At 40.6% G+C, this 25,299-nt stretch overlaps 1 long non-coding RNA gene across 10 annotated transcripts in view; it reads left to right on the forward strand.

Annotated features, from left to right (window-relative positions):
- LOC138066863 (uncharacterized) overlaps positions 1 to 25,299 on the forward strand; it is a 190,200-nt gene that overhangs the window by 47,350 nt on the left and 117,551 nt on the right. For all 10 annotated transcript variants that reach the window (XR_011140462.1, XR_011140457.1, XR_011140454.1 and 7 more), the window contains one exon: positions 3,559 to 3,731. This is a non-coding gene — a long non-coding RNA (uncharacterized lncRNA). The remainder of the gene's footprint in view (positions 1 to 3,558; positions 3,732 to 25,299) is intronic.

Genomic DNA, 25,299 nt, shown 5'->3' on the forward strand with positions numbered 1-25,299 from the left:
ATTAGCTACAAAATGTCCCATCCCGGCACCAAGGGTTGTCTAGCCATCAGGACTGTCACAGAGATGAAGAGGACTGCAGTCCGAGTCCAGCTGGTGTGTCTGCCTCTATGTAAAGTTTATATTGTGCTTTGTTCTCTCGTTCTTTTCGAATTACGATCACAGAGTTCAGATTGGGCGAGTAGATATTCCTGCATCAGAAGTGTAGCCGTAAGGGCATTTGTAATCACTGTTGGGAGCTCCATTCTGCGATCCCAATAGCGTTTACAAATGAACATGGAAAGCCTGTGTATATTCAGTAACACATCTTTTATAGCTTGAGCAATAAGTTCAGTTGCTTGTGAAAGGACTGTTTTACAACAAACAGGAAAACATTGGAATTTAAATACTTGGGTTTTTTTTCCCTTGCAGTGCTTGCATTTTTTTCTAATTACATCTTTTATCCTGTATCTTCATTTAAGCCCATTCCCAAATAAGATTGTTGCGTGTTAGAAGTGGAAGGTTAAAGTCATGCTATGTTTGCTTTGTTCTATTTGTTCTGAGTTGAGAATTAAAACCTTCTGAGAGGGCAGGATATCCAGGGCTTTCAGTTTTGTATTACGACTATGCTGCTATGCATAGTTCATTCTATTAAAAACCTAAATTAAAATTCCAAGGTGGGATCACTCGGAGGGGACCTTAGGAAACATTACTGGATTTGTTGCTACCTGTAGAACTTCTATTCTTCTCAAGGCTGTAATGAGAACTGAGAGGCTCAAAAGCCTTAAAAGCATCTAGCTGGTGTTATTTACTGTTATGGTCACTTATCTTTTGGTAATTGCATGCTTGTTCCACTGTCTGGCTCCATATCTGTTGGGAACCAATGTACAGTTTTGGGGACTAAGAGAGAGAAGAATAATGAAGTTTTCAGAGGGAAGGTATGCATGCTTATTATGTGCAGTTTTTCCTCTGAAATCCTGTTCCAGCACCTCATATAAATGAAACAAAACAAACACAGATTTCTTCTCTTGCAGATTTTTGGCATTCATTTAAAAAAAATGTTAGTTTTTTTCAAGTATGGAACTAATACCTGTCAGCTCTCCATTGTGTATCGCTTGGCTATGGAAAAAATGGATCTATTTGATTAACTCTTTTCCAGAAATTAAGCAGAGAGATTGAACTGATGTCACTGCAGTGTTCTGATATTACTTACTATTTAACTACATCAGTATTATCTTAAAGGGTTATCTTTATTATCTTAAAGCCCAGGTGAGGTGAAAGAGCAACTTGCCCTTGCCTTGTAGCAGGAGCTACGGAAAGACTCTTTGTAAGAACTGGTTGATATCATGCAGCATTTTCCTTCTCTGCATTGCAGGGGTAGACTAAAAAAGCAAGATGGGGCAAAAAAAAGCTTTGGATTTTTTCTGTGTGTGAATATCTTTGCTGAGGATGTTTAAAACCTTTGCTGTCTTGATCTGGTAGCTAAGATCTGTTACACAGAGAAACCTTAGTGCTATGTAACTCCTCTTGATTCTGGATGTGAGTTGGTTTATCTCCTATGTTCAGCTGGCACGTAGATCAAATTCATGCAGAAATGCAAATGTTGATAAATTGAGAAGTTTCTCCACAGGATATGGAGCATTTTGGGGTATTTGTTTGCTCAAGTTTCATGCTTTGAAGAATTTGGGAGGCTATGTAATTAGGCTGCTGTCAATTTTATTTTTCTATCTAAAATAAGACATGAACTGGCCCAGCAGTGTAGCATACCCATTAGGGGCTGATCCTGCAAGGTATTGAGCACTGATACTGAGTGGTATCCTCACTGTACATAAGCAAGTGCTTGACTTTTGGCCTGTGATCAGCACCCATGAAGTTAGTAAGATAGTACAGATGGTCAGAGCTCAGCACGCTCTTGCAAGCGTGGCAGCCAAACCTGGTCTAGCTCACCCAGTCTAGTCTGCAAGGCATGACATCTTGCCAGATATAGCATGGGGCATACAAGGCAGGCAGGTCAGCTTTAGCTTAGCTAGCTCTTACTTGGAGCAGAGGATCAAAAATGAAATGGGACCAGGCTTTCAGCCATGCACCCCTGGACCTTGCAGCCCTTGGCAGACTGGGTCTTCAATCTAAATCTTGTCTTGAGTCTTGTAATTCTTGGTATTTCTAAAGAGGGTATAGTGGTGTATAACTGAGCTGTCATTGCTGCGCTTTTGTGTCTGAGGGATAATCCTTGCAGGGATGACACGCAGGGGTGTGGTATCATGGCATTATGTTTGTATCAAATAACAGTTTGGTGGAAACCAATTCAGCTCCATTTGCAGTGGAAAACCTGTTTCTAAGTGATTCTCTTCCTTGCCTCAAGTGGAAGTTGGAGTCAGGTGTTACTTGCATCTGTTGTTTATAGCTGCTTTAAACTGTAATATTCATTTTAACAATACTGTAAAATATTTTTGTCATAAATATTTCCATTTTATAAGTGTTCTGTGGATTCAGTCAAATGAGACTATTTCTCAGCAGTGGAAGTCAGCAAAATTGTAATTGGCTTTGTTCCTTCAAGTCAGGGGTGGATGTTCTGCCTTCACTTGTGCTTTATTTCACAGTTTACAATTTTATTTCCCTGCTGCTGGTGTGCAGTGGGCTTTTTTAGGGTACGTTGTAATAAACTCAAATGAACATATTTATGATCAGCCTCGTGTTTGATATAATTGAATTATGATGTATTTAAAATAACTTCTAAAATGTTTTAATGTCTTCACTCAATCAGCAACTTGAGCTACTATGTTAACGTGTCATCAGGATTTGTACTGCAGTTATTTGTTTGTTAGATTTTAAATATTGGTAGTCTTTTGTTTCTCTGGATCAAAATTCCATGTGGTTGCCTCTGGCCACATTATGTATATTATAATCGGATTTGGGGTTCCTTTATGCAAGGCAATTTACAAACAAGTTCTAACATACTATGGTTTTTGCCCCAGGGTTCCCCAATCCAGTAAATACGTAAATTGTGTGTGTCAGGAAACTGACTGACGTAGTTATTGAAGTTACTAGGCTGATCCAGAGAATCCCCTTATAGATGAGGTCCGTATGGAATAAAATGGCAACCTGAGACGCTGCTATGGAATGACTGTTCTGGCCAGTTGCTCCTCACAGAGAGAGACTTAGACATACAATACACTAACCAGTGAGACTAATCTACACAAAAATATTCAAATGTGTGAATATCAGCTTGTAGGATTGGAATTTGGAAATGCACCCTCTGAGCAGAGAGGGCTATACAAACAATTGTGTACTCTTAAACATAGTATTTGGTTTGGGACTCCTAGGAATTTTCCAAATATTTGCTGATCAAGCCTTGAAAGTAAAATATTTGCTGTCTAAAATATAACGCTCTCTCATTAGAGTGATTATGCGCAGGATAACTTTCCTCATCTGAGGGCCCATTCATTCTGCTCATGCTGCCTATACATCTGTTTTTCTCAAAGTACACTTGGTGTATTCATTTTTTTTCCATACTTGCAGCTTCTCATATGTCTTGTGTGCTTCCTCTAGTTTTTTTTTTTTTTTTATTTCCTTCTCCTGCAGATTGTCTAGCTGTTACCCATGAGAAGAGGTAGATATCCTGAGAGGACAGAACATTTCCCTCTGCCCATTTCAGCTATGCCACCGTTGGAAACAGATGGATTCTTCACATCTTCATAGTGGTGCAGATGCTTAAGCACCTTTCTGGTGCAGCCTTGAACCTGGATTTGCTTGAGGTAAGAAATCCAAAAGGGTAACTGACAGATCTGTTGGTTGTGGACATTCAACAGTGTGAAACAAATCGATGTCAAATGCACCTTTCTCTTTTCCTTAAAAAAAAGGAAGAGACCTGCTCCCAAGCAGGGTTCTTGATGGTTTCATTAGTCACTGGCTGAGGAGTCTTACTTCTTTTTCTGTTTAATTCTTCTAACTTCTTCACACACCCAATTTTTCTGTGGATCATAAAATTGAACAAGATCTCAACATGTTTTGTTTTATCACTGAGGGTATCAGTTCTCCTTTTCAGTCAGAGCTCATTCTTTTTCATAAATTGGTAGTGCCTTCTCCATATTACTTTTAAGGATGTTTTTCTTGCTAGAGTACTCATCAATTGATCCTGATTTACACTAATTTCTATTCTGTTTTCTTTTAGAAGTACTCAGTTCTGAGCTGTAGGGTAGACGCCACAATCTTTGTTTTTCCTAAGCAATATTTTATTTTGTAAGTATTCACCTGGAAAAGAAGATCAGGATAATCAGCAGAATTATTTGCAGATTAAAGTACTGCTTAGGATGTGCAAAGGCAACAGAATGTGATCCTATTAAGATGTGTTCTGTGTGCAAGTGGCTTCCTTTAAAACAAAAACAGACAAAAAAAACCCCCCAGACACCCAGGAATCCATCCTTAATATCTAACTTGAGAGAATTGAGGCCCTAAGAAAGTGACCTCTGATTAAAGTTGACTTTCATTTCTTAGATTAAAGTTGACTGTCATTTCTTAGGGAAGGGGGGAAGAGAGGGGTGGGAGGAGCGGGGACAGAGAGAGAGAGATTGAACAGGCTAAGTAGCTTGCAAAGTGAATACATCTCATGGCTCAACTCGTCATTCAAATGCTCCTTCTTTGGTGAAGCAGGAGGAGCTGCGGTTGCCTTGCTCTTCAAGCCACTTCCATATGTAACTGGCAGATTAGCATATACTGTTGACACAGGTGGATGGAGTTGGTCACACCAACTCTGGTGGTACCAGAGCCTAGGAGGGACAACTGGGAGGCCACTGCTTGTCCTGTCATGACCTTAGTGTCTTTATTCATGTTAGGAGGAGTGAGGAATAATTTAAATCAGCATTGAGAACTGTGAATATTGTGAGCCACTTTCAACTGTCTCCTGCTGACAGCTGAATAACAGCAAGAGCTGCTCGTCATTTTATGTTCACAGTTTAGCAACTAGAACGGAGAAACTAAAGTGAAGTAGGATTTGGAGGTTATTAAAATGAAGGTGATACAGAGAGATGGAACAGAAATAAGGAAAAGGAGACAGAGGACGGAAACTAGTCCCAACTGAGAGCATGTAACCCTTGCTTCGTACTGCTGACTATGATGCTTTGATACTGAGCCAACGTCTGAACTGAATAAAAGGGTTAAACTTCTCCATTGTTACTACAGAGATTCTGCTCCGAGCTTCTGCGCAAACAGCTTGTGGCTGGTTGTTAAGGTTCCTCTGCAATTTGAAAGCTGTATATGATCCTGATCGTACAGCCAGACTCATGGGCCATCATAGGAACTAGGATTTTGGCCTCTCTGAGTGAGCTGCCACACCTCATCTCTTGTTACCAGAGATCTGAATTCCCAAGCGCTCTCTAGAATTTATTACCCACTTACTCTGGAGGGACAACTTTGTGCCTGGCCAATTTATAGCTCACACTGCAGATTTAGCATCACTTACTTTAAAACCAGGCACTTTCTCTAACCATAAATGTCTTTAGAAAATAATTATGTTTGGGGGAGATAAAATATAATACCATGTTATCATTATTTTGTGGCATTTTCCTGCTGGTTTTACTCCTGTAATATAGTTTGTGCCTTTTGTAAGACTCTGCGGCCAGTGTAAGTAAAACAGAATCAATGGACACAATCCAGTCTAGTTCTTCTATAATTCTAATAATACAAATATAACCAACATTAATTTATATTTTATAGCCATGTATGTTTACACACTTCTGTTTAGAATGAATAAGCTATAAACTCTTAACTACTGCATCCCTTTCAAGCCTCTGCTAATTTTCTGAAACAAAGAAGGCATCTACATTGGTTGATTCTTACTTTAAGCATGAAGAAGTTAGATATTTGTCAGTGAAGGGTATGTGCATTTTTCACATAAACAAGTTGGGGAAAATAGATGTTAAAACCTGCTACTTAAAGCTAACAATACAAGAACATGCCTTCCTTGTAGTCTACAATGTCTTGCAAGTAACAGTTTCATCCTTAAATTATGTGATGGTTTCTTTTGCTATCTTTTCTGTTATTAGCGTAGAATTGTCTGTTAGCATAAAAATGAAATTAGAACAGTAATTGCATGGATTTAATGGCTCAGATTAATAATTTCTTCTAATGCATCCAAGAACAGACCTTACTTGGAGAAAGCATAGCATTGTAGCTATTGCAGAAGTGGATTCTAGTCCTTAGACTAGCACAGGCTTTGAGTTTGACTCGTGCTATATATTACTTTGCCCCAGTCTTTTCAAAACAAGGGTTGAGATTAGTAGAGCGACACGTAGATCCGAAGTGACTGACTGCGTAGGAAATCACTCTTGGTTGCAACCCCACTGTATAGGTTTGTAATTTCTAGGAAGAAGCCTATGAAAGAAAAGGTAGTCTGAGCTGCTGCGCGTAGACAACTTTTATGCATGCTATTTGCAAAATGTGACAACGGTAATGTCTATGTGACAGTTTAGCCTGGTCCTGAACTTGAAGAGCCTTAAAATGCCTTGTGACCACACAGAAGGATCCCTAGATCTCTTAAACGTTCATTCCGCTGCTTCAGTTCTGCCTCCTTGTGAATACTAAGCTGGCACTTAAGAGCATAAAGCCCACAGCACAGAGTGCCTTGTGGGCATAAAATGCAGCCAGGATGAAAGTCCAAAGCAGGAGCTTCCCTCAACTGTGCGATGTTGGTGTCAAATTCACTGAGGCAGATAGCTGGTGCTGCTCTGTTTCTCACCAGCAAATACTGCTTTCCACTTCTGGCCAGGAGCCCTAGGCAAACACAGCCAATGGGCGAGTGTGTATGTGGTAGTGGGATTGAGTCTGTGGTTCAGAAATAAATCAGTATAACAATTTTGGAATCTCTGATTTTGCTTCCCTAGGGGATCTTTAATCCAAAAATTCTTCGTCTATATTTGTATGCGTTTGATTTTTTTTACTTTTAAAAGATAAGCCGATGTCAGCAGTTTATAGCGGCAATACAAGAGGAAAGGAAAGTGCATCATCAACACTACAGCGTTTGGTATCTGCCATCTGATTGGATTTAGGCAATATAAAATGTAAGGCTTGGACACGAACTCGTAGTGCTTGACTGAGTTTACGTCGAATTACTTAAAGGCATGTCCAAGTAGATGCAGTCAGTGTACTTATGTGTGGCTGCTATTTGTACTTAAGAAAGAAAAGATAAATTTGAGTGAGGAGTCAGCATTCCTGCAATCTCTTCACCTGTAAAATGTCACTGCTAAATATGCTTTCCAGTGCTCCCTTTGTATTCTTACAAATACTAGATGGCTAAATTAGAAGGGAAATTTGTGAGTGGAGGAGAAAAAAGGAGGGACATTCTAGAGATGTGTGTTCATGCTTCATTTGTTTTTAGTAGCTACTAGCCCCTTCCTGATCTACTGCTGGGAAAGGACACTGATACCAGGGATATTCTAAGATTTTGCATTTTTGAATTGAATTGATTTTTTTGATTGTTTTATTACCTTCTGGTTCTGTGCTCAAGAACTTACCTCTCTGGTTTGCTCGAATGAAGTTCTTGAGGTATTTTTTGTTGTTTGTTTATGCTTCTCTGATATTTGAAGAGAATTCAAGTTGACCTGACAGCTCTGGGCGCTCTTGCTGTCCAAGAGGTAATTTTTTGCCAAATGGAGATGAATGTTAATAACTCTCTGAAGTGCCTACAACCCTGGACAGGTTTGGGGGATCAGGAGTTACTGTACGTTTCTCATCATGATGCAAGACTGACTAGTATCCTCAGGTGTCAGTCTACTAGGTAAAATATCCCCATGGTCATTAACCAGGATTCCTTTGTCAAAGAGTAGACGGTAGAGAGATCCCATGATCACCCCAACTTGTTCTGGGCATCCAAAGAACAGCCCATTTTTTCAGTCTTGAGTGCTCCCAACTTGTCTTAGTGGAGCTGGCATCATGTTTTTTACCGGGCTAGCAGTTTTGAAAAACTAGGTGATTTTACTACGGAGGAGCAAGATACAAGACATGCACTTTCCTGAACTTCTGCCTGAAGTTCGATTGAGGTAAAATATCCATCGGTGTGTCCAGCTGGCCTGGCACACGGTACTTCTGAAGTGTACAGCAAACAAACTGGCCTTCTTGCCAGGTTTCTCACAGATGGCTGTTATCAGTGGTCTTGCTCCTCATTTGTTCTAGGGCAAGAGCAAAAGAGGCCCATGTCTAAATGTCTGAAGTGAGAACTCTTCCATTGGTCGTTACTTCACCAAGTTACAGGACGGTCTCTTATCAGTGGAGCAGATGTGGTTTCTTTTCCTAAAATGGTACATGATGGTGCGTATTCATTCCCTTAGTGAAATGCAAACTTCTAAAGTGCTGCATTTCCTAGATTCTTTCTGTAGCAGCCATGTGTTGGGATACCTGTGATTCTGTGGTGCTATGCTCTTTTCCACTTCTGAAACCCATTATATTCCTTTCACTGTAACACACGTGGATTGCTGTGGCAATCAACCTTCCACAGAATTATCTCCTTTTTTAGCCTAGAGATCACTTACGTTGCACAGTGCAAAACTAGCTTGCACAACCTTGTCCACTGTAAAAATCTAAGTAACAGATCAGAGACTTCTATTCTTCTTCAAGACCTTCAGTTATTTCTGCTGTGCAGGAAGAATAGTTCTCATGCTTAGAATATTTCCCCACTGCCATTACTGTGTGTCCCAGTGAAATGAAGTATCAGAAGGTGGGAGATTATTTTGTTAACTGTCTGATGGTTTCTGCAGATTTTCAATATCTGATAAATTTCTTGGTACAAGAACTGCTTTGTTTCCTGCGCTTATTTTAGCTTGCCAGTAGATGGATGAATTTTATGGCAAATGCAATATTTATCTGCCTTTGTAAGTCTTAACTGGAAAATGCAATAGTAATATTCACAAGAGGTGAATATTCTTCCTTCATGGAGTTTTGTCCTTCCTTCCTTCCACAAAATGACCTTATTGGACTGCCTATATGAATGTTTGGAAGCCAGAAAGCAAAGCGAAAACTCTGATGCTCATCATTATATTATATCTGCTTAGGCCAGCTCTGAGAATTCGTAGTGCGTCTATGCAGCCTGCTTGTTGTCAGAGATTCCATTTTGGCCTTACTTTGCAGGAAAACAGTGACAAGTCAGGAGAACTGTGAGTTATGAAAAAGTAGAGCTGTAGTGTGCTTCAGTGTGTTTCAACAGCTGAATGGCATCAGATACCAAATTAGACAAGGATATGCATTTCACACTTAGAAAGGTGAAATTTCTGAGCAGGCTTATGTTTACTGCTTAGGCATGTAATTCACCCCACGTATTTGAAACAAGCTGAACTTATTCCATATTCAGGTTGAAGAATAGTTCATAGCATGAATATTAGTTGTTGTCACTAAATCAGAAGCAATTCTGAAAGTTATCACCAAAAATGTGTACCTCTGCTTTTTGATTAGGGTTGGAGGGGGAAAAAAACCTTCTTAGGTTAATAAATATATAATAGGTGCAATCCTTGCAAGCAAGCTATGGTATTTATAACTGCTCTCTGAAAATAAAGCATGGAAATGTGTAAGTTTACAGAGCAAAAGGTGGTGAGAAGGATTTTATATTCTCTAATTATCATCTTCTATTTCTACTGGGCTTCAACTGATTTAATTAGATTTTTAAGTCTGTAGTCTACAATGGCACTGAAATTTTGACTTTGTAGTTAGGGGGCAACCTTTGAGTCTGCCATTAATTAAACACATGGAGAGTGATTGCGCACGCACTGGGACCCCTATTTCATTGTCTTGATTTTAGTATAGTAAAATAATGCTCTGGTGAGGGTAAACGGTGGCCAGTTTTGCAGTGGCGTACATGACCGAGGCACAAGGCAACACAGAACTGGGCTTTGAATATTTCCTTTTTCTCTGGTATTTGGGATTTGTGTTACCTGTGCTTCTGTCCGCAGGGGTCAAGAAAGAATGACTTAGGAAATTAAGAGTTGGAAAAGACAGTGCCTCATGTTTGCAAACAGAATTTAGAAACCCGCTGAGCTCCTGCAGACACTAGGTGGTGCTTTTAGTCCAGGAATGAAATGCTTGGCGGGCAGGCAGAAGTTCGTTAATAAATTAGAGCTGCAGAGGCAGCTCCCTACTCAGGAATTTTGGAGGGCAGAGGTTAGCGGGATAGTGGACTTATGAAACAGAGTTTCTTCCTGTTCTTCCCTGCCTATCAAGATGCTCCTGGTTGTTGCCTCTGTTGGCAGATAAAATGAGGATAGAGATTAAAGTATCCTCTGATCCTGCAAAAATGATCTTTCCAGTTTCTCTTCAAGTCCAGTGAGTCTAATCCCTCTAGAGTTGCCATCTGCTGTAATATCACTGATCTGTTCCGCTCCTTGGATCTCACTGTCTTTCTAGACAACTAGATATAATTTGTTTTTTTTTTTTTCTTTAAACTGCAAATTTTAAACCATTGAGGCAAGTTACAAAATGAAGTTCCTGTGGGCTTTGTTCCTTCATTGAGACCCACTGTCCGGAGAGCACAGGTTAGGTTCTGGCTGATGCAATGTCCAGTGCAGGTAGAAAAATGAACAGTTATACTGAGATTTACTCCTGGAAGATAACAGTCTAGAAAACTTCCGTTCGTCTATAAAAGGAAGAAAGATTGTTGAAGTGATAGGTGGATTTATAGCCTGACTACAGCAACCTCCAGCTGTAAGTCACTGTCATAAGTGACAGTGCAGGGTACATTTTGGAACAGTGATGACTCATTGCCAGTGACAGCAAATTAGTAACGCAACGTTTCAAGACTCCCTTTACTGAGATCATAGATAGTACAAACCTAGAATATGACAGCTTTCATTTTAGTACTAGCATATGGCTGTTGTTTCACTTTCACCTGTGCTATTTTGAGAGGATTTGCATGTGTGTTTAAGACCATCAGTCATCATGTAATTTTTAGAAACTGAACTAACTCACAATTGTAAATATGCCTTGACCCCCAGAATATGAGGCGAGCTGGTGCGTCGCCCTGGGGGAGAGCTGTGCAAGGCTTCGCTAAGCAAGCCCAAGGCTTTCAGGAGTCACTTGAGTGTTTGTTGCTGGTAGGCTGTGGAGCTAAGAGCGTGCTGTGGAAAAAACTAGTTTTCCAGAAGCTGCTTAGCAATTGCTATTACCTGCTGAAATTCAGGCCTCTCAAAGGTGTTTGAAATAAATGCTGAAGTTACTACCTTAAAAATCTCAGTTGTACTGTTTTTCTTTTTAGTGTGTTTGCAACAATCACATTTTTTTTTCGCTCCTGAACTCTGAAACTCATTTGATGTGTTTCTTGAATTTGTTTGAAGGTGTTCTTGACCTTTTCTGAATAGGTTCTACTTTCTCAGTTATTTGAGAGGAGCTGATTGCTTACGTTTGGAGTCTGATATTAATACTGATTCCTGTATTCAGGGAGCACAATAGTTTCCCTTACTGAATGAATTAGTTAAAAGACTATGCAGTGCGAGCTGTGAATTTTGTAACCAGCATCAAAGTGTGTTTTTGGTAAATATCTGAACTTAAAAATGTAATTTTTCACATGTATTCACATCAGTGCAACATTTTATGAAAAAGGAGTATGAAGAATTTTGAAGTGGAAGAATAAGTGTGCTTCTAAACATGGACAGATACTCCTGTACTTCTTTTCACTTTACTTAGCTCTATTAAATCTCTTTAGACGTCTTACAAAGTATTTTAAAGCCTTTTTAAAGACTTCTAAAAAGTCTTTTTCGACCTAATACTAAAATTGAGAGTGTGCTATTAGGAAATGAATGGCTTGTTAGGGAGCCGTTCCATAGATGATTTGTTTCAAGACAGCTGGTGGGTGTACTCCAGCGAGGAACCCATAGCGTGTGTATGTGAAGAGTTGGGAGTCCTCAGTATTTGTGGTTGGGTAACCTGTGTGTTCAAGTGAATTTCTTACTTTGTTCTCCCACAAAGAGACGATTCCGCTTTGCGTCCACTTTGAAAGCTCCTGTTCTTTCATGAAGTTTTGGAATTTTGGCCACCATTACCTGGGAGTTTTGCCTAAGACTCTTTACGTGGGTATCAGTGCTATAAATGCGTGCAGAAAGGTCATTATATGACACGAAAAAGAAAAGCACAGCTTGGAATTTAAAGAAAAGATGTATTGGCTTGCCTGGTCCCATGGCTACTACCCACATTAAAATCCTTCTTAACCTTTCACAGGAAAAGAAAATAAAACAATAACAGTTGAAATGTTTGAAAGCAGAAGAATTAAGAAATGCTTAACAGAGTCTCCCTTCCTCCTCCCTAGCTTTAGAGAATTTTTATTGGGGGTAGGGGGAGGGGGAGGGAGTCTCTGAGTTTTTGAAGTCCTACCATAAAAGATGGTAATTGCTACCTACCTTTTATGTCTGGGGAGGAACTGAAAAGAAAAAGTGAGCTGAAGATGACTGCCGGTTGTTAAAATCCCACCCTGCTTTTTTGAAAGCAGAGCAAGAGAAACACATACAAGAAGAGGTAGAAATAGGGTAAAGCAAAGGCAGAAAGTGCAATTTCTGTCCTGGGCTCTGACTCTTCCATGCAGCCTGACTGCTGGAGAAAGGCCAGTGCAGCCTCTGCTCTTTCCAGCCTTCCCAAGATGCAGCAATAGCAGTGCTTGGTCTGTTAGAGGCACTGCTTTTTGCTCTCCCTTTGATCGTAGGCTTTCCCAACCAGTGTGAGAAAGGCAGACTTGGTCAGCTAAGCTGGCCTTGTATTGAGTTGAAAAGAGGGAGATAGGAAAAAAAAAAAAGCAAGCTGTAAAGCAAGGAAGAAGAACTCCCCTTCAGGGAAGGAGTCTCTTCTAGATGAAAAAATAATATCTAGTATTCTCTTTGAGAGGGATTGTTTTGGACCTGTGGGGGCTAAAAACTGTTGCTAGCATTAAAAGAGGGATGGAACTGCATTGTAGGCTGCAATGTAGACAGTGAAGGTTCATATATGAGGTACTGCTACAGCCATGTTTCCTGATGGGAAATAGGTGCAATGTCTTATCTGTAACGCAAGGTCAATCTACTTTTGCCTTGTATCCCTGCATATTGTAATTAGCTTTCCTCTTAAAACTGTGTTAGGTAGAAACTTAAATGCCATACACAGCTACATCATGAGCTACATTCAAGAGACAGGGCTGAAGACAGGTACACCTACAGCATACTTCAGTCAAGGAGTGGAGGCCCAGGCCTCAGCTTAACCAAAGCTTCTAGGCCCAGGGACAGAGGGCTCAGGTGGGGGTCCTAGGTGAGGCTGGTCAAGGTTAACTATGCAAGTGCACTCAGGGCCCAGACACTTTTTAGTTACGCTGTGTATCTGTATTTGTATATATGTGTGTAGGGAAATGTTTTCATTAGATCAATTAATTATAATTGATTTTCTGATTCCATTTAACAAAAGATAACCGTTTTAAAAGGAACTGAATAGATACTCTTCCAGTGTGGGGGACATGGAGAACTTGCTAGCCAGCTTCCAGAGACTTCCTCCTCCACCTCCCATGGGTGAACTGCTGACTGCAGCCACTGAACTCCCTTACCTAGCAAGGTAAGTGCTGGGACCAGATAGAAAAAGAGTTTTTTTTTTTTTTTTTTCAGAGTTGAGTGAAAGAAGAAGCATTTTAAGCAAAGTGGAAAGTGCAGAGGAAGTCTGAATCTGGGGATAAGGTTTGGACAGGAAATAGTATTTGAAGTCAGATAGGAAAAGGAGGGTGTATCTGGTGCAGAAGTATTAATTTGGCTTATAATTACAGTGTGTATATTTTGTACTGCTGCTTACTCTTTGATTTATGGTTTTCAATTACAAGCTGACGTTAACCATTCTAGGTTATTTTGCATGCATGACTCAAATTAGAGCTTTGGGCTCTCCTTTGTGGAGTCTGATGGAATAGGTATTTATCTGGGTCATCCATATTCCAAAGAAGAATGTACAGGCAAGGAAGGAACAAAGCCATTGTGGGTAGCACTGTTCATATGCACCTAGTACAATGTAATCCCTCCTACAAATAATTACTGGTTTTCACCTTCTTCTCCTGGGGCTTAGACTAATTGCTGTGTTAACAAACTACAGACTGAGTTCGAAGGCTAGTGCTTACCGCAGCTAGTTCTGGAGGGATAACAAGAAATTTCACAGCCAACAAAAGGGAAGGAGGAAATTCTGGGTTTATATTGCCATGAACACTTGTATCAGAATCCAATATGCTCTGACCAGATTCTTTTAGATATTCCACATGTGGGGGGGTTTAATGTTTAATATAAAATTTACTTATTTGAAGATTTATATGGGATTTTGGTTTAGCAGAGTAATATAGCAATATGCTGAAATAACAATACAAGTGTAAGCTACACTTAGCAGAATATAGAAATTGCAATATACAGTTGAATCACAATACAAACATGATTCTCAGTGCTGGTGTCTATAATGTGCTCACTGTCACAATGCTAGGTGTCCCCAGTTGCTGGAAGGAAAATGCAGTCTGAAACCAGCTCAAGCCATTACTCTCTCCAAAGTTCTTTCTGTTAGTTGTTAAGCCGTTATACTTTATATACATTGGGCTGAGCCACTACACACGGCCCCCCTCCCCACAATGCTGGTCTGGCTAACTCGGGAAGACATTCACGCTCTTTTGATTAACTTAGGGAAAAACATTTACACAACCACTTGATTCACTCAGTTGATACAGTCAGTTGATCCACTCTTACCATTTATCTCAAACAAAGGCCATCCTCCAGTCCCCTTTGTGTTGAGATAAATTAGGCTTTCTTTGCAAGGGCTGTGGTCAGTAACTCCCTGCCTTCTTCCCTGGAGCTTCCTGGGCACATCGCCCTTGCCAGTCTCCTCTGAGCCTTCTTCCATTGTAGGGGTTTGTTGATTGATCACAACTTGACTTCAGAAGTTTTGATCAATTCTTAAGTGAATGAATATTGTGGATTATTGCTAGTTTTCTTTTTTGGCTTGTCGATAGTTTTCAGCAACCAGCTACCTCTTGCTGTCCTTTTGTGTAGTTATGGGCAGACAGGTTACTGCTTATTTTCAGCTCCCTATTAAATATCCGCTGAGCTTTAATAGCGTTCGAAAATTTTACAGGGGCAATGCCAATTTGTGAAGCAGGAAATAAGTATCAAGCTCTGCTGTGTAAGGGATGATGCACATTGCAGAAGCAGGGAAGCAGAGAAAATCTGCGCAAAAGCAGTAATGACCCAAAGATGAGTGTATGGTAAAATAAACTAGATTTAGTTAGCTATTGCTGTGATGAAACTCTCAGCAGTGTGGTTATGCGGGAGGTTTCAGGATACAGAGGTTAACAATATGCACATGAGGCACTCAGATTTAGTGCTGCAATCCACGCTTGACTTACAAAGTATTCCCCAAGACTCCAGCACTGTCTCTATAATAATGAAGGGTTTATTTTGGAAATGGTAATGTACCACCAACATAGATCAACGATTGTGCAAGCTTTAATTTAAATTAATCCAGGAAAGGGTAGAATACTGTGGTAACTCGGGAGCTATTTTGGACTCTTGGATAAACACCATTTAGACTTGTGTAAATTTGTGGGAGTTATTTTGACAAAAGCACTATTTACCAAGTTAATATGTGCTTTATTTTCATACCTGCTCTGTATGTATTTGATCAGTCTATGTGTTGTTTACTTAGACTGTACCTCTCTAACGCTTTCAAGACATTCTAGACTATGGGTTAAAGTATATTTTTGGTTTGATCTCTGACTCAGATTTAAAAGACAAAGACAGTGGTAATGGATCAGAGTAATCTAATATGAATAGTTCTGAGTGACAGATTGTCTGACCCATTTCTCATTAGAATCAGAAGAAGAAAAAAGGAGAGTTTCCTTAGGTCTTGAATTCCTCTAGATTAGGGCCTCTCAGCTGAGGGAGAGAAACGAGTATGCCTTGGATAATGATTTCACTTTTTAAATTATGTTATTTCTTCCATGGGACTATTGACATTGTAATTTAAAGCTGCAATTTCAAGAGAGTTTTATATACACTAGATAAGGAACATGCCCCGCCCCAGAGAGAAAGCAGGATTTTTATGGGCATTGCAGATTGAGGGCGTGAAGCAAGTTGTAGGACTTTAGAGGTGATATGAACACTAGATGCAGGTTTTGCCAGTTAGGGCCTGGATTTTCAGGAGGAGGACTGAGGTGACAGGACTGTATTTGAAGTTACAATAGGAGGGCAAAGAACAGTATTTAGACACATAAAGATGCAGAGAATTTAAGCATAGGAGGGGAAGAGCTGAAGGGAACAGTTAAAAGATTAGAAGCTGGGGAAATAACTATACACAATGTGGATTACTGTTGAAAGAAGGAATTTCTTTTTTAGATTATTATAAACTCTGTACAGGCAGTGTCTGTGCATATTATTATGGACTCTTGGATAGATGCTTGTGGTACTGCCCGTCAGATACCTATCAAAAATCATGTGTTAATATTTCTGACAGGTGCCACTCTTTTGCTGTGAACCTCTATATTTTCTTGAAAGCACATTTGCTAGCAGTGGCCCTTAGATTCCCCTGAGAGTTGGAATTAGTGTGTTTATTAAGATACAGTAAATGTTCTTGACAGTACAAAACTTACTAGAGAGTTATCTGTCTTGCAAGACAATCTTGACAAGCCATCCATGAAAATAGCTTAGTAGATTATTAATTGCAGATTGTAAAGAGATAGGAAATAAAGCAGAAATACACATTTTCAAGTGTCTTCTCCATGCACAAAAACTAAGCTGCACATGTTGAGTGGTTATCAAGCTGAAGGAAATTGTATTATGTAAAACTGATCGATGTTGGCCTCCATTGTCTCTTGGCATCTTGTCCTTCATACTTCATGCTTTCTTCGGCACTGCATCTGATGTACAAGACAACCTTATGTAAGGTACCTGGAAAGCCAGAATGTTTCTTCATTCAGATTCTAACACTTAACTTTGCCCAGGTACTTACCAAACATTTAGCAGTGATCAAGGAAGAGGAGATCAAAACTAATGATGATAAAGAACTATTTAATGAAAACTGTGGATCTGGCTGAAACAAAAACTTCTTTCAGAATCATATTAATTTTAGTGAAGTTCTGTCCTGATAAAATGGTTACCAAGAATATTCAGGCAATGTGGTGTGTATCTGTAAGGAGATCTGTGTGTTTTGTTTGCTTGTTGTTTTGTGTGAGTATAAGTGTGCCAGTGAATGAGATAATGAGGGACACCAGAATATTTCAACTGTCCTGTCCTTTACCTTATCCCATCCCTTACTATGGACCCCGCCATCTGTAGGAAAGGACCTTTCCTCACCCCCTCTAGAAATAATTTTGGAGGGTTTCAGTTTTGTCCTGGTTCTGCAAGAAGTTAGTTGGGAAATTCCCAGCAATTTTTGATTGAATCAAATTATTTTCATTCAGCCTGCCCTCCTTGAGACTTCTTCTTCATACAGCTACTGATTTCGTATCTCACTTGTCCTCGTTCTTCTCACCTTGTCCCATTTGTTTGTTTTTCTGCATCTACTGCTGTTTTCATTGGCTAAACTCATTTTGGACTGACTGGGATTGGAGTAGAATGAGAGCTTGTAGGCAGTGCCATAGACTACTCTTCCGTTGCATGAGTATGCTTCATATAATTTATTGCTTTTCAAGTGTTGTGCCAGGACTTAAGACTCTGTGTGTGAAAGATGAAAAGGAAATGCTCTATGGGGTGTTTTATTGCTCAGTTTGCAAAGACAAGAATTCAGTTCAAAGGGAAAAGGTATAGTCAGACAATGGCTGAAGTCTCCAATGTTAGCAGATGATGTCATGTAAAGAATCAACATTTACCTACCATAATTAAGAGATACTAATTTCAACCATTTTAAGCCGTCATTTCTTTGTTTATTCTCTCTATCAACATGTTCAGACAAATCCCGGTAGACCTTACTCTTCCTGCTTAAGGCTGTGTCAACATCCAGTGATAAGATTCCAAAGGTACAATCTCTTCCAGGATGCAATTATATTAAAAACCAACTGTCACAGTTACCTCTTAATGAGCAGTGTTGCTGTTGACACAGCAGCTGGAACTCAGGTTTTCTCAGAACAACACTGCACGACGTTGTTCTTGTAGGAGAGGTGATGGCAGACTTTCACAGCCTGGGAAATCTTTAGATGCCTCCCACCATGCTAAATTTTGGAACACATCTTTTTGATCAGTGTGACTTCATGCTCACTGCTGATAATACCTATGTGGGATTTGCAACCCCTATGAAGAAGACATGAGTAAGAGATACTGAATACAGAAAAAAGTAAAATTTCAGCCGATGTCAGTTAAATAATGGGACGTATACCTCACCCTGACAGCTCTTTTACTCATGAGAAAACAAAACAGTTGCTTAACTATGTAGGTCTCGAGTAATGCACTAAGTAAATACCAAAATAGTTCTGTAGTATTCTGAGTCTCAGCAGAGGGGATGACGTGTCATAGTGTGTGTTGAAGCAATTAGATACTTCCTGCACTGAACCATGCCATTAGACACTGAAGTATGAAGCTAGTGAATATATCCAGTGCCTCATACTGGCTAATGAGGTGAAGCATACACAGCAAATTTTGGAGACAATGATACTCCTTACTGTGGGCTGCTGATCAGATGCTACAGTTGTGTTTCTGTGGCATCAATATTGATACAGGTGTGCCAGCTCCCCCTGAATGCCTGCTTTGAGACAGACTAGGTTGGTGGAATAATTTCTTTAATTCTCGTTTTAAAACATCACATTACACGCAGTGGCTTGACCAAGTAACGTGATCGTCTGGCTGCTTATATTATGCTCCTGGATCTGAGTGTTTCTTCATAAAAATTATCTCCAGTTCTTCAGGCTGTGAAATAAACATGAAACTGTGCACTATCCCATTTTCAGTACCTCAGGCAGGCTGAAACACTTCTGAAAGGCTTTCTTTATTTTAACTTTGGCCTAAATAATGCTACTTGAGATGCTGGCAATAACCTTTTCATCCAGTCTTTCCAGCAGCAATACCAAGCTGAAGGACCACCTTTGGTGCAGCTGTAAGGGAAGCCATGGGAGGCTGGTACCAGGGTTTGATACCCACTGGCAGGGCTGATTAAAATTTGAGCTGTGAGGGTTTTATTCTGTACATTACTTCATAATGCAAGGTTAGGGCAGCGGCTGATCAGTAGCATCTGAGTGTGTCCCGCCACACACTGGAGAATGGTGCAGAGATCCCATGGCTACCTCTGAAGGATTTGGTATATATCCACAATTCAGAGTTCAAAGAGCTATTGCTTTTAGGCCCCATGTGAACATGATGCCATGCCAGAGCTGATAAACTCTAGTCCTTTAGCAGAGCTAATTAGCTCAGCTATATTAGCTGGGATGAAAAGGCTGTGTTCTGCTGGGGTCTGCTGACCCCAGGCCTGCCTCCTGGCCCCTCTGAGCAAAGTATTTCGATGTGTTGGGCAGGGAGAGAGGTGAGGCAGGGCAGGAGGCCAGTTTGCCCTTGGACTGTGGGATGCTAATGCCAGAAGGGGACGTGGCCATGCAGCAGCAGGGAACAGTTGTGTGGGAAGAGGCTGTGTTGTGATTTGGGAGGGTGAGGGCGTCGCTGCTGGTACCAGGCTGCCTCACCTGTGGTGGGTGCCCCTCTTACACTGGGTTGTCCTTAGCTGAGTGCGCACTCTGCTCAGAGTTGTTGTCTGCAGGTGAGCAAATGGCAAAGGTGCTGATTATTCTTCCGTCAGGGTTACATCAGGCTTATACCTACGTGCAGGCAAGCAAGTTCTTGTATTATGAGCACAGTTGGTAATTTTCCACAAATTTTGCATTTCTGAGTATGTTCTTTCTATTCTAGTGCTCTGAAGTGTGTTGTAAGGAACTTTGGAGTTTTCCAGCACTGATTGGTGTTTTTTGAGTGGGACGAACATGATTCTTTTTGCATTCTTTTTTTATAACTTAACAGTGGTTTTTTTACTTCTTTAATGTTGTTTGTTACAGGCAAAAAAAGAGAACCCAAACTTGTTTTATTGATATTATATAGTCTTAACTGTTTCATATCATAGTGTGCATGGCAGAGCTATAAAGTGGCTATTAGGCAGTAAAGTACCTTGTAAATGAGATTGGGTGAAAATAAATACGGAGATGGAAATGTCCTGAATTTCAGACTTATTCTGGCTCAAGCATCATTTTTAAATCTGTTCTTCTTAATAGCATAGACATTGACAACTCTGCATTTTTAATTATATTAATTTAGTGTAGTTTGTCTACATATATAGCTGAGACTATCAAACCCCAAATGCAGCTAAATGCCTGTCAGGTGTGAAATTTGTAATTTATTTAATTACAAGCTTTTTTTAACCTTAACCTGGGCTTCTGACTGCACTTTTATCTGTTCTTCTGCAAGCTCTGATTAGGAACTCCGCTTGTCATTTATATAATACTGTCAATTATCTATTCCTTTCTTCTGGGAAGAAGTCTTGCAATAACTCAGGTTTCTTTACTTGAAGAAAAACAGATTACTAAAGGTTTTTTCAGTATAAAAATTCTTTATTGTAAGAAAGTGCACATGTTGCACTTTGTATAACTCAGCCTTTGCTTTATCATCCCTATTGGAAGCTAAGTGAGGCTATTGTGAATCAGACTTTCAAAACTAATATATTTCTAGGAGAAATTGGTGGGAGCAATATGTTCAGAAACATAACTATTTTGAAGGTTTAATGTGTCCTTAAATGCACAGAATAATTCAAGCATAATTCAGATAATTATCAAGATCAGATCAAAGGTTCCAAGTCCTCAAAAGATTTTTTGGGAGAGGGAAATGGGGAGGAAAGCATTGCTGATGTGAACAAAAACAGGAGTCTGGCAGTTCTTAGAAATCTGAATGTGGGATGAATGTGAATGAATGGGATTTAAAATGATCTAAAGAGACAAAATTTTGGCCTGTGTTTATATCCCTTTTATTTATATACAAACAGTATTATAGATAACAACCTGTATCTTTCTGGAGACGGCTTGAAAAAAGATGAAGGCAATTTTTCAGATGTTGTGTGGAGTGCACAGAATGGCATGTCACATTTCTGTGATTCTCTAGCTTTTTTCTTCTTCCAGCATCCTAACACAGTGTTTTCTTTGTTCCACTGCTACCTATGTTTTCGCAGACCTTTGCCCAGGAGGCCAGAGGGAGGTTTTGGAAAAGGAGGAACGCAATCTGAATGGTAGGCATACAGAATTTGAGATAAATTGACAGGGCAAGGTGGAAGTCTGGCACAGGACTCCTGTTATTCAGGTGAGACAGCTTTACTCTGGTCAAAACTTTTGGCAGTGCCAAAGGAGGGCAAAAGGTGGAGGATGGTTAAAAGTTCTGTAGTTGGTTCAAGGGCAGGATGTAGTGAGTGTGTCCTAGGGAGAAGGGTGTGGGATTTTTAGATTAAACAATAAAATGGAATTAGGAGCCTGAAAGTAGGTGGGAGGACAGAGCTGCCAGGATTTGAATGGAGAGAGCTTGGAAAGAAAGAGTAGGCCAGGTTTAGTTATGCTGTGCTTGAATTGCCTTTAGGAAGTGATTTGGAAAAGCTGTGAAATGGGCAGTGAAAGAACAGAGTCATGGAATTAAGGAGCAGTATGGGATAGTGGCAGAACTGTGGTTGGTGTCAGGGTTTTAGTTAAAGCTATGTATTTACATGCCACAGCAGGAGAACCAACTGAATTCCAAATTGGCTTAACAGAGCTTTAAGGTGCTGGAAAATGGTGTTTGCAGCAACCACCTTTACCATTTCTACAGAACAGTCTGCGATTCCTGGAAAACCTTTCAAGAGTCAAGAGCTGTGAAATAAATACTGAGAATGAATGTTAGAAGATGCAGTTCAGTTTATTTTGGAAGCCTTCCTTTGTAAAATCATTGGTTACATTACAGTGTTTCAACTACCTTAAACTGATGTAGCCTACTGACGTACTTGTGCGCTGTGTGCTAACATGGGAGGACTGAGCTTCTCAAACTAGCTCTTTGTGAGGGCACTACGTGCAGATATTGGTTTCAGACAGCATTACAGCCACATGCATGCAAGCTGGCTTCCTAATGCTCTGCTAAACTCCCTGTTTTGTTTTCTTTGTTCTTCATTCAGTGATTCCTACAGGTTGTTAAGAACACAGCTCTTTCCTGAGCATCCTCCTGCAAGAGATTTTTAAACTGCAGCCTATCTAGCATCGGCTTGTGATGGTGTTAAATAAGATGTTCCAGCTAGATCAATATTTGTGTTACTTTTAGCTCTGCCTGTCATAGAAGAGCAGGTAGATAAATGGCATGAATTTCTAAAGAATATTCACAATACCAGCTGCCAAGAATGTCACTTCTAGACACAGCATCTGCTTTAGTGTAATGTTTCCCTTTAGGACCTCTGAGGAATGGGACCTATTCTTAGGCTGGTAGGAACCTCTGTACTAGTAAGTGAATGAGTGATACCTTCAGGACATTGCAGAGCAGTTGGAGATAGGTTTTTCTTTTATCTGAGAACCTTAGCTGTAGTCTGTAAATACAAAATCCTCATAGGGAGAGAAAAACAAATGCCTGTTAGGTCTACATCTACCTTCACTGATAATTTGCCAGATAGTAGACCTTCTGTGAGAGCCAAGTCCCTAATAGCAAGTCTGTGATGCTTAGCTGTAGCACTTTAACATAGGTTTGCTTTTCAAAATTGAATTTTTACAGTATCACTGTCATCTTCTGGTGGTGAGGCTACTTTGGGCTGTTATGATTACTCACTCACTCTGTTCTTTGTGGAGAAGGTTGCCTGGGCTAGGAGCTGAGAAATGCGTGTTTGCCCAGAGTTTGCTGAGATCAGTGGAAAGCCCTGGGTTGATCTCAGTGTGTTAGGTGCTGGGGAAAGGTCCACCCTGGCAGAAGCATGGGGACCTCTAGCTCGTGTGGTGATTGATGAGCTATGTCCCTGCCTGGCAATGTGAGCTCTGATACTGGAGGGCTTCTGCTGCCAAAATCAGTCACTTGCTTTGTCTCTCTTTTCCCACCAAGAGCCTAGAGATGCAACTCCCTCCTCTCCCAGAGCAGTTATGAGAAAGGAGAGGCAACCACTTACATCCAGTGGCAGATCAAAGGGCTGCTAGGAACAGGGAAGAGGTAGGCAAAAGGTGGGCGGTTAAACAAGGGAGCAGGAGATGTAGGGATTCACTTGCCCGTTCGTCCTTGGTAGGCTACCACCATGTGAAGTTTAGATTACAGATACACAGGTTTATATGGACACCTACATGTTAGAACCTGTCTGACAGCTTTGTTACCTTTCGTCCCCTGATGCGGTTGTGTGTCACATTAAACCAATGTCGCTGTGGCTGGAGAATGCCCAAAATGTGAAACTACGTTTATATCTTCCTGATTGGCAAATGTGAATCAGTTTGAAATCTGAGAAGACTTATGTGCATTTACCCTGACAGGTGACATACAGTGTTGCTTGAAATAGACTTCATGATGAACAAAATGTGTTTGGAAGAGAGTACATTACCATCTGGTTTGATTTTTGGGTCCGATGCATATTCCAAATGGAAAGTAGATGGTGTCCTTCAGGTTTGGTGCCTCGATTATTATCTCTTTGTAGCCAGGCGAGCTCTGACCTTCTGGTCAGCTTGTGCTGAATTGCTCTCCCTTGACCTTACTTCCTCAGAGAAAAGGAGTGCTAATGTGAAAGATCACAGCCTGGAATAGCTGTAGGGGAAGGAATTTTAAATGATGCCACTGACATTATGCATTTACCATTGGGTAGTAATGGCTTTCTGAAAACCTATTTAACTCAGAAATGCACTCCCTTCACCTCCAAAATTTCTGTAGTTATGATGTTTGTGATGGCCTGGCTGCCTACACGTCACCTTCAGATCAAAGAGCTAGAGCTGATTTCAGATTGAGGTTAACTCTCCCGGCTGCGGCATAGGAATGTAATAGGCTTATCTGTGAGTGTGCATTTAGTTATTTTGCTGCAGCAGAGGAAAAAGAAATGTTATCTTCTCACTAAATCTCTACACACAAGGAGGATGCTCTTCTATTGGAGCAAGCTGCTTGCTTCTTGCATTTCTTTCTATATCCAGTGCATGGGGCAGGATGTTCGCAGGGCTGCCAGTAGGACATTGAAGTTGGTTTGTGTTCAGTTGCTATGGGGAGTGATTATTGCTGCTACTATTCAGCTGCAGCTTTCCAAGCTCCAGAGTGAAGAGGGGAATTGTATGCTTGGCTATGTCTTAGTAGTGCCATGTGTCAGGGCAGAGCTCCCTGCTCCATAAGGGAAGGCGACCTGGGAGCCGAGTGCAACAACAAGGCAGGCTGAGGCAGTGGCCTCATTGCAGGAGCTGAGCAAGGCGAGCAGGGCAGATGGGTGATGGTGACCGAGTTCAGCCAGGAGCCCAGATCACCAGGGAAGTCCGTGGTGATGAGGCAGATCCAAGGTCAAGCTGGGAAGTTGAATCTGCAGGTTCAAGATCAAGAGGTGGTCAGGCACAAGCACAGTTACAACGTAGCTCAAGTGGGGATCAAGGGTGACAGCCTCAGCTTAAAAGCAGCTCTTAAGCAAAAGCGGGGAGAGCTGCTGCTGAGGCTTCTTCCAGCTATTTCTTCACAACAGCTCTTACCAGGGAGCTGGCCCTGGGCAACCAGTTGAGGGCCTAGGAGCTGGGGAGACTAAGCTCCAGGCCTGACACCTTGTGGGGACAATTGGAATGTCAGCTCTTGCATCTGTCCCCAAAGGATGTATTTTTAAGCCCTTATTCAATGTCTGTGAGTTCCTTAACAGATCTATTTACTATTTTCATGTCTTTGCTTTCAGTCTACTTTTTTACAGTTCCCTAATGAATGAGATGACGGTAGCTATAGTGCTTGTGAAGGTGATTTGATCATGGCTCCCAGCATTTTACCTCACTACTGCATGTCAGCACTTCTCAATTCTCAAAGAGCCCCAGCATGCTACTCTATGTGACAGACCGCCAGAGGTTTTCTCTAGGAAATGGGTAATTTTTATGCCCAGCGATTTAATTTGTTAAACATTAGTGGAAAACAATATGTTAGAGAAGAGAGCAAAATTCTGATCACTTTAGTTTCTCTATGTTTTCACAGTTAAAGGATATGTTTTCTGATTTTTTTTAAACACATTTTGTGTCTTTTAAGCATGAAAAAGAGTAGACTTCACATTTATAGGCTGACCTAGAAGGATGTAGCTGTTAGACCATCATTAGTATTCCATTTACTGGTTTTATTGTTTTTGAACAACCATCATATTTTAGTGGCTTCCTTCAGAGTTTTGGAATAATTTATTGGCTATAAAGCTACCACTTCTCTCTTTCAGGCACATTCATTGCAT

Source organism: Struthio camelus, chromosome 3, assembly GCF_040807025.1.
Source record: "Struthio camelus isolate bStrCam1 chromosome 3, bStrCam1.hap1, whole genome shotgun sequence".
NCBI classification, from domain to species: Eukaryota; Metazoa; Chordata; class Aves; order Struthioniformes; family Struthionidae; genus Struthio; species Struthio camelus.